Source organism: Schistocerca nitens, chromosome 11 (genome assembly GCF_023898315.1).
Source record: "Schistocerca nitens isolate TAMUIC-IGC-003100 chromosome 11, iqSchNite1.1, whole genome shotgun sequence".
NCBI classification, from domain to species: Eukaryota; Metazoa; Arthropoda; class Insecta; order Orthoptera; family Acrididae; genus Schistocerca; species Schistocerca nitens.
The window spans coordinates 79,220,681-79,230,003 of record NC_064624.1 but is presented as its reverse complement, the minus strand read 5'-3'; the positions used below and the strand labels follow the sequence as shown (position 1 = coordinate 79,230,003).

The 9,323-nt window shown below is 48.5% G+C and overlaps 1 pseudogene; it reads right to left on the bottom strand.

Annotated features, from left to right (window-relative positions):
- Window positions 1-586: 586 nt before the first annotated feature.
- On the bottom strand, window positions 587-704 carry LOC126214052 (5S ribosomal RNA; annotated as a pseudogene).
- Between the last annotated feature and the right edge of the window lie 8,619 nt (window positions 705-9,323).

Sequence of the window (9,323 nt, the reverse complement as noted above, 5' to 3'; positions counted from 1 at the left end):
ATGAATGCTATAAAGAAAAGTACTTAGCTTCTGGAATACTTAACTTTAATCCACATCTGTAGAACATCGCTCTTGATGATACATTAATAGACTATCAATATCAACTGAATACGGCGCCTTGCTAGGTCGTAGCAAATGTAGCTGAAGGCTATGCTAATTATCGTCTCGGCAAATGAGAGCGTATTTGTAAGTGAACCATTGCTATGAACGTCGGCTGTACAACTGGGGCGAGTGCCAGGACGTCTCTCTAGACCTGCCGTGTGGTGGCGCTCGATCACTGATAGTGGCGACACGCGGGTCCGACGTATACTAATGGACCGCGGCCGATTTAAAGGCTACCACCTAGCAAGTGTGGTGTCTGGCGTTGACACCACAGAAACTCCGTCTGAATAGGCCATGAAGGGCCAAGGGCACTGACCGACCGCCGAGTCATCCTCAACCCACAGGCATCACTGGACGTGGATATGGAGGGGCACATGGTCAGCACACTGCTCTCCCGGCCATTGTCAGTTGCCGTGACTGCAGCCGCTACTTCTCAGACAAGTAGCTCCTCAGTTTGCCTCACAAGGGCTGAGCGCACCCCATTTGCCAACAGCGCTGGGCAGACCGGATGGTCACCCATCCAAGTGCTAGCCCAGCCCAGCAGCGCTTAAATTTGGTGATCTGATGGGAACCGGTGTTACAACTGCGGCAAGGCCGTTGGCGTAACGCAAGGAAAGGACGACAGCATAAAAAAATCTCTTCAGCATAACAATTCCCAAGTCCGTGTTTCATAGATTGTACAAGCAACTGATTAGAGTTGACACTTCTATACAAGCTGCTAGTCTTGTAGCTGCTGTAGAACTCGCTAATCTTGGAGCTACTCTTTGGCTAGGCCATGACTAGTCGGTCAGGGCGCTTATGTCCTCAGCACATAGGGGCCGCTGCTGTTGCGTTGTCGTCCTGGAGAGGGGTTGCACAGTGTGCAATTGGCTGACGTCTTCTCACAGCTCTCTGTGCTCTACTGTTCCCAACTGGCGTGCCGGGGCTTGACTTTACGCCGTAACAGTTTTTCTCCAAGGGACCATTTCTCCCACAAAACTAGGCCTTGTTACATGTGAAATTTATATGCTTCTAGAGAGAGGAATGCATCTACAATGGGAAGTATCTGTGGGTGGGAGTGTATGTACACTACTGGCCATTAAAATTGCTACACCAAGAAGAAATGCAGATAATAAACAGGTATTCATTGGACAAATATATTATACTAGAACTGACATGTGATTACATTTTCACGCAATTTGGGTGCGTAGAACTTGAGAAATCAGTACCCAGAACAACCACCTGTGACCGTAATATCGGCCTTGATACGCCTGGGCATTGAGTCAAACAGAGCTTGGATGTCGTGTACAGGTACAGCTGCCCATGCAGCTTTAACACGACACCACAGTTCATCAAGAGTAGTGACTTGCTTATTGTGACGAGGCAGTTGCTCGGCCACCATTGACCAGACGTTTTCAGTTGGGGAGAGATCTGGAGAATGTGCTGGCCAGGGCAGCAGTCGAACATTTTCTGTATCCAGAAAGGCCCGTACAGGACCTGCAGCATGCGGTCGTGCATTATCCTGCTGAAATGTAGGGTTTCACACGGATCGAAGAGAAGGGTAGAGCCACGGGTCGTAACACATCTGAAATGTAACGTCCACTGTTCAAAGTGCCGTAAATGCTACTAAAAGGTGACCGAGACGTGTAACCAATGGCACCCCATACCATCACGCGTGATACGCCAGTATGGCGATGACGAATACACGCTTCCAGTGTGCGTTCACCGCGATGTCGCCAAACACAGATGCCACCATTATGATGCAGTAAACGGAACCCGGATTCATCCGAAAAAATGAAGTTTTGCCATTCGTGCACCCAGGTTCGTCGTCGAGTACAGGCGCTCCTATCTGTGATGCAGCACCAAGGGTAACAGCAGCCACGGCCTCCGAGCTGATAGTCCATGCTGCTGCAAACGTCGTCGAACTGTTCGTGCAGATGGTTGTTGTCTTGCAAACGTCCCCATCTGTTGACTCAGGGATCGAGACGTGGCTGCACGATCCGTTACAGCCATGCGGATAAGATCCCTGTCATCTTGACTGCTAGTGATACGGAGCCGTTGGGATCCAGCACGGCGTTCCGTATTACTCTCCTGAAACCAGCGATTCCATATTCTGGTAACAGTCATTGGATCTCGACCAACGCGAGCAGAAATGTCGCGATACGATAAATCGCAATCGCGATAGGCTACAATCCGACCTTTATCAAAGTCGGAAAGGTGATGGTACGCATTTCTCCTCCTTACACGAGGCACAACAACGTTTCACCAGGCAACACCGGTCATGTGTATGAGAAATCGGTTGGAAACTTTCCTCATTGCAGTACGTTGTAGGTGTCGCCACCGGCGCCAACCTTGTGTGAATGCTCTGAAAAGCTAACCATTTGCATATCACAGCATCTTCTTCTTGTCTGTTAAATTTCGCGTCTCTAGCACGTCATGGTGTAGCAATTTTAATGGCCAGTAGTGTATTTTGAGTCTAATACAGATACAGATATGAATGGGGTGAAAAATCAAACGAAATGTACGAGGGTTGAATGAAAATTAATGTCTCACCTTCGTTAATTGGGTTTGGATGGGAATATTTTAATAAATGAAACGCAGTAATAATCCTTAGAATGTAATCTTTAGTTACCAATATAAATTTTTCCACACAATCACCAGCCAATTGGAAATATTTGTGCCAACGATGAACAAGTTTTCTGAAACCGTCACGGAAGAAGTCGACACTCTGTTTCCGCGACCACAGTGTCACAGTTCTCCCAACGTCTCCATCAGAAGCGTAATGACGTCGGCGCTGATCGTCTTCCATTATCGGGAACAGATGCAAGTCAGACGGTGCTAAATGTGGACTGTTTGGAGGATGCCGTACGGTGGTGAGATTCAGTCTCTGAAGTCCTGCTGTGGTGGCACGTGAGGTGTGATGTTTGGCATTGTCCTGCTGCAGGAAAACATTTCCCTTTTCCTTTCGGACCCTTGTTAGCTGTCGTTTCGGATTTCGCAGCGTTGTGATGTAACGCTCTGAATTAATTATTGTTCCACGATGGAGGAAATAAACACGGATAACACCAAATGCGTCGCAGAACACTGTGGCCACTATTTCTCCAGCTGAGAGCTGAGTCTTGAATTTCTTCTTCTGGGGAGAGTCTTTGTGTCGATATTCCATAGACTGACGTAGTGGTGTACGTCGCCTTCACTCTCGTAACGCGAGAGGAGTCGCTGGCAAATTTCGAGTCTGTGCGCTTTCATTTCAGGAGTCGGCATCCGGGGTAGCCATCGCGCACAGATCTTCCGATACCGGAGCAAAGCAATAATGTGACCCACACGCTCTGGTGAAATGCCGATTGTGCTTGCGGTTTCTCTCTGACTGATACGACGCTCGTCCTGAATAAATCTGTCGACATTTTGCTTGTGAAAGTCGGTGGTTTCTGTCACAGGACGTCCAACTCTTTGTTTGTCACGCAGGTCAGATGTTTCCGCCTCAACATCTTTAAACTTACTCGCCCAACGACGCACAGTACTCACATCGACACAATCACCATAAACTGCTTCCATTCTCTGATGAATCTCCTTTGGGGTGATACCTTCTGATGTGAAGAATTCAACGCGTGCACGTTGCTTAAATCGCGTTGGCCGACCGTCTGTGCAGACTGTAACAACACAATCGCTCAATGGTAAGGCTTCCCGCCACCTGGAGCTGTAGAGAAGAGGCTACGGAACAAGCCAGTACCTGCCGCATACCAATGGTGCCAACTGTTGAAGATGAAACTTCCTGGCAGATTAAAACTGTGTGCCCGACCGAGACTCGAACTCGGGACCTTTGCCTTTCGCGGGCAAGTGCTCTACCAACTGAGCTACCGAAGCACGACTCACGCCCGGTCTCACAGCTTTACTTCTGCCAGTATCTCGTCTGTGAGACCGGGCGTGAGTCGTGCTGCTTCGGTAGCTCAGTTGGTAGAGCACTTGCCCGCGAAAGGCAAAGGTCCCGAGTTCGAGTCTCGGTCGGGCACACAGTTTTAATCTGCCAGGAAGTTTCATATCAGCGCACACTCCGCTGCAGAGTGAAAATCTCATTCTGGAAACTGTTGAAGAGTTACGAAGCTGGACGGATTACTTTTCCGTGAACCCTCGTAATTACTATGTTACGAGCTACCAGAGACCACGGTTCCCCCATACCAAAATACTCATCAAATACACTTCCGAAAAAAAAGTACGAGCTTTTAGATCTTTCCAATTCGTTAAGAATTTATTGTTGCAACACTGCATATAAAGTAGGTGAAATGACTATGTTAACAGATAAATAGCTCAAGTGGTTTTTTGGTGTTGATACGTCCCCTTAGAAAAATTTATGAATTACTGTGCTGGAAAACCTCTACGTTATTTGATTTTCAAACAGCTGAGCACAACTGAACGTACTCAGACATTTCGCTCTTTATTTATTCTCATCAACACTAAACTGACACACAATATTTTTAGCGCAACGCAATCTGACTTTGAATAATCCCTACAAAAGAATACCTTTGATGAATCACTTACCTCACAAAAATCTTCGTTACTCTAACTACTGCAATACAGCGTGCGCCAATACTGCCAGCTAAATAAAAGATTCCAACTACTGAAGGCACTAACTACTGATAGGCATAGTTAGCAAATGAAAGATTTTGATAGAAAACAAACAATGTATTTACCTTAATAGTGTTCAAAAGTCATCTTATATATATATATATATATATATATATATATATATATATATATATATATATATATATATATATAAAAAATCAGTTCATGATATCCAGTATTACAAATTTACTGCCTCTGATGGACACACGTCCAGATCATCCGCTCTCAAAACTCCGCCATCTCTCTCCCCACATCCACCACTGCTGGCGGCTCACCTCCAACTGCGCAACGCTACGCGCTGTTCACATCCAACTGCCCAACACTACAATAGCCAACAACAATGCAAACCAGCCGCAGACTGCACACAGCACAGTCAGTTATTTTCATACAGAGCACTACGTGGCGTTACCAACATAAAAACCTAAACAGCCTACTTACATAGCCCCCATGCTCCCCCCAAAAAAAAAAAATAAAATAAAATAAAAAAAAAATAAAAAAAATTACAAATTGTTTTGGGCAGTGGCCAATAATGATTTGATTAAATTTTTCATAATTACAATCATAAAGATATCAAATGCACACACTTATTGATACACTGTTGGTCAAAACCAAAACTGTTCTCATAAAGACGGTCCTGATCATTCATCACAATAGTAATTACAGTTTTCTTTTTTTTTTTCTCAAAGTCTGCACTCAGAAGTAGTGGATTTCCATGCAGTCTTGAAGAAGTAGTGTTGTCCTTCCAACGGAAAGACAGTGCTGACTCTTGACATGCAGACAGGTAATGGGCCACAACAGAGCAAACCCACTGCAGAGTCAGTCGAAGTTTTGAAGACTATTGGTAGGTAGGTCATCACAGGGCAGACCCACTGTAGTCCTGGTAGAGAGTATGGTATTGGTGAGCCACCAGAGGCGCAGACCCACCGTTGTGTCAGGTATCGACCCATGCTGAAACACCCGTATTAGTACATCGAGTAGCCTGCGCGGACGGCAATCCAGGGGCTGACTCTGCCATCCAGTACAGATGGTGAATACTGTCCTGGCATACGTTATGCCACGCCTGCCCGACCTGTTCACGTAGTTATGTCAGAGAAGTCGCTTGACGAGTCTCACGAATCACTTGTGGTCCCATCGTGTCCCACCCATGCTCAAGAGGAGACAAATTCGGAGATGGTGCTGGCTAGGGAAGTCGCTGCACGTCGCACACAGCACGTTTCATGGGCGGGCTGTGGACGAGCATTATGCTGTTGGAACAACGCAACACCAGCCATTTGCAACAGGGGCTCTAACAACGTTCTGCACGTACTGCGTGCTGATTAGCGTCCTCTCCAGAAACACCAAAGGTGGAGTTGTAGCTTATCCCGCCCCAGACCATAAGACCTGGGCTGGGGCCAGTGTGTATCGGAAGAATGCACTCTACAGGACAGTCCGCACCATGTCTACATTGTATGGGCAAACAACCACCACTTGTGTGCGGACAGAATCTGCTTTCGTTGCTGAAGACCACAGCGCCATTCCATCTTCCCGGTACACTCATAAATTAAGGATAATTGCAGAGTGTGGTGTCACAGAACATGGCACTATGTGAAACTGGCGGTAATAGCATAGGCACATAGGGAACACAGACGACACAGATCTCTAAGTCCACGGTATTGGTGGTAAATTGAGAAAACTGTCCCGAAACTACAAAACGCCACTGTTTCCTGCACGTGTAACCCGATATGAATATGGGATATGATCACCGTGCACACGTACACAACCCGCAAAACGGGTTGGCATACTCTGGATCAGGTGGTCGAGCAGCTGCCTCCAATTCTTGCACCAATGCCTGTCGGAGCTCCTGAAGTGTCTCAGGGGTTTGAAGACGTGCAGCGATACGTCGACCGAGAACATCCCAGACGTGCTGGATGGGGTTTAGGTCTGGAGAAGAGGCAGCCAACTCCATTCGCCTGATATTTTCTGTTTCAAGGAACTCCTCCACGATGGCAGCTCGGTGGGGCCGTGCGTTATCATCCATCAGGAGGAAGGTGGGACCCATTGCACCCCTGAAAAGGCGGACATACTGGTGCCAAATGACGTCCCGATACACCTGACCTGTTACTGTTTCTCGGTCAAAGACATGCAGGGGTGTACGTGCACCAATCATAATCCCACCCCACACCAACAAACCACGATCTCCATACAGGTCCCTTTCAAGGACATTAAGGGGTTGGTATCTGGTTCCTGGTTCACGCCAGATGAAAACCCGGTGAGAATCACTGTTAAGACTATACCTGGACTCGCCTGTGAACATAACCTGGGACCACTTTTACAATGACCATGTACTGCATTCTCGACACCAGGCTTTAAGGGCTGTCCTGTGACCAGGGATCAGTGGAATGCACCTTGCAGGTCTCTGGGCGAATAAACGATGTCTGTTCAGTCGTCTGTAGACTGTGTGTCTGAAGACAACTGATCCAGTGACTGCGGTAAGGTCCAGAGCGAGGCTACCTGCGGTACTCCGTGGCCGTCTGCAGGCACTGATGGTGAGATATCGGTCTTCTTGTGGTGTTGTACACTGCGGACGCCCCGTACTGTAGCTCCTGGACACGTTTCCTGTCTGCTGGAATCGTTGCCATAATCTAGAGATTACGCTTTGTGGCACACGGAGGGCCTGTGCTACGACCTGCTGTGTTTGACCAGCCTCCAGTCGCCCTAGTATTCTACCCGTCATAACGTCATCAATATGTGTTCTCTGAGCCATTTTCAACACACAGTCACCATTAGTACGTCTGAAAACGTCTGCACCGTATTCTGACATGGACCAACACACCTCTGCGTATATGGACTGCTAAATGGCTCTGAGGACTATGGGACTTAACATCTATGGTTATCAGTCCCCTAGGCCTTAGAAGTACTTAAACCTAACTAACCTAAGGACATCACACAACACCCAGTCATCACGAGGCAGAGAAAAATCCCTGACCCCGCCGGGAATCGAACCCGGGCGCGGGAAGCGAGAACGCTACCGCACGACCACGAGCTGCGGACTGTGGACCGCTGCCAGCGCCACCGTGCGACGACCGCAGGTCAAATGCATCGCATGGTCATAGCCGGAGGTGACTGAAACCCGCAAAACGCCCACCAGAGCGTGTTTTCGCCATGTATCAGCATTATCCTTAATTTATGAGCATCAGTGTAGATCCTGTGACAGCAGCAGTCGAGCCGCGCACGTCGATGATGCGGCGTGAGTGGAAAATGGGCTAGAACTGTGCGTGCCGGTAGTCTCACTGCTAATAACTGTTCGCAACAGTTCGTGTTGACATGTCTGGGCTCACAAGCCTTATTTTCTGTGCTGTGGCAGCTATACGATCTGTCACCACTGCCGTTACAATACGACGATGCTGGTGGGTGCTACTTGGACGTCCATAACCCCATCTAAGGGTGTGAGAATGACCACGTGACCACTGGTACCAGCACTGTTGAACAGCTGATGCAGCACGTCCAACTTGTGCGGCGTTTCTCCAAACGGACCATTCAACCACTCGAAAGACCACATTTTGACCTCTTTCAAACTCAGTTGGTTGTAGCAAGTACGAATGCTGGCCGCTGTCACCGAGCGGTTCTAGGCGCTTCAGTCTGGAACCGCGCGACCGCTACAGTCGCAGGTTCGAATCCTGTCTCGGGCATGGATGTGTGTGATGTCCTTAGGTTAGTTAGATTTTTCTAAGTTCTAGGGGACTGATGACCTCAGATGTTAAGTCCCATAGTGCTGTGAACCATTTGAACCATTTCTGGAAGTACGAATGCATCTTTGGCTTGGCTTCTTTTGGGGGAAGAGACCAAACAGCGAGGTCATCGGTCTCATCGAAGGATGGGGAAGGAAGTCGGCCGTTCCCTTTTCAAAGGAACCATTCCGGCATTTGCCTGGAAATCACGGAAAACCTAAATCTGGATGGCCGCACGCAGGATTGAACCGTCGTCCTGCCGAATCCGAGTCCAGTGTGCTAACCACTGCGCCACACGAATGCATCTCCGTGGCATGTTGGCCTGCATGCTTCTCACACATTTGCACCCCACTGACCCTTAGGGCAGTGAGCATTCCCTATTTACGGGCAGACACTGCTGGCGCTCTGGTAGCCATGGCAATGTGCTGTCTGTCGGCGGACGACGTTGAAGCCATTAGTACATCTACTACCCGCAGGTGGCATCAGCCATCATTGTATCAAAGTCGACGTCGTTTTTCCTGGTGTACTAACCATTTTTTTTTTTGCGGCAGTGTATTCTGGAAAAGCCTCTAACTTTTCGCCGGTGGACGTCGCCCTGTATGCAGATGGGGGCGTTGACTTGTGTGCCCATTGCCGTGGAGCGAGGAGCGATTACTTCTCGTCGGAGGATGCGACTCCATTAGCGCCCTCTCCGTGAAAGCCAGACTCTGTATTCCTCGGAGAAGCCTCGAAAGCCTCTTACCCCCTCCCTCTTCCCCCCCCCCCCCATCCACTCTCGCCTCCCCACCCTCCCGCTTTCATCTTACTCTCCCTGACGTCCCTCCACCAACCCGACGCTCTAGGGGTAGTCATAAACTTCTAATTATGTCCTCGAAAGAATGATGTCAGGAGTGTTAATTTTTTTGATACTTCCCA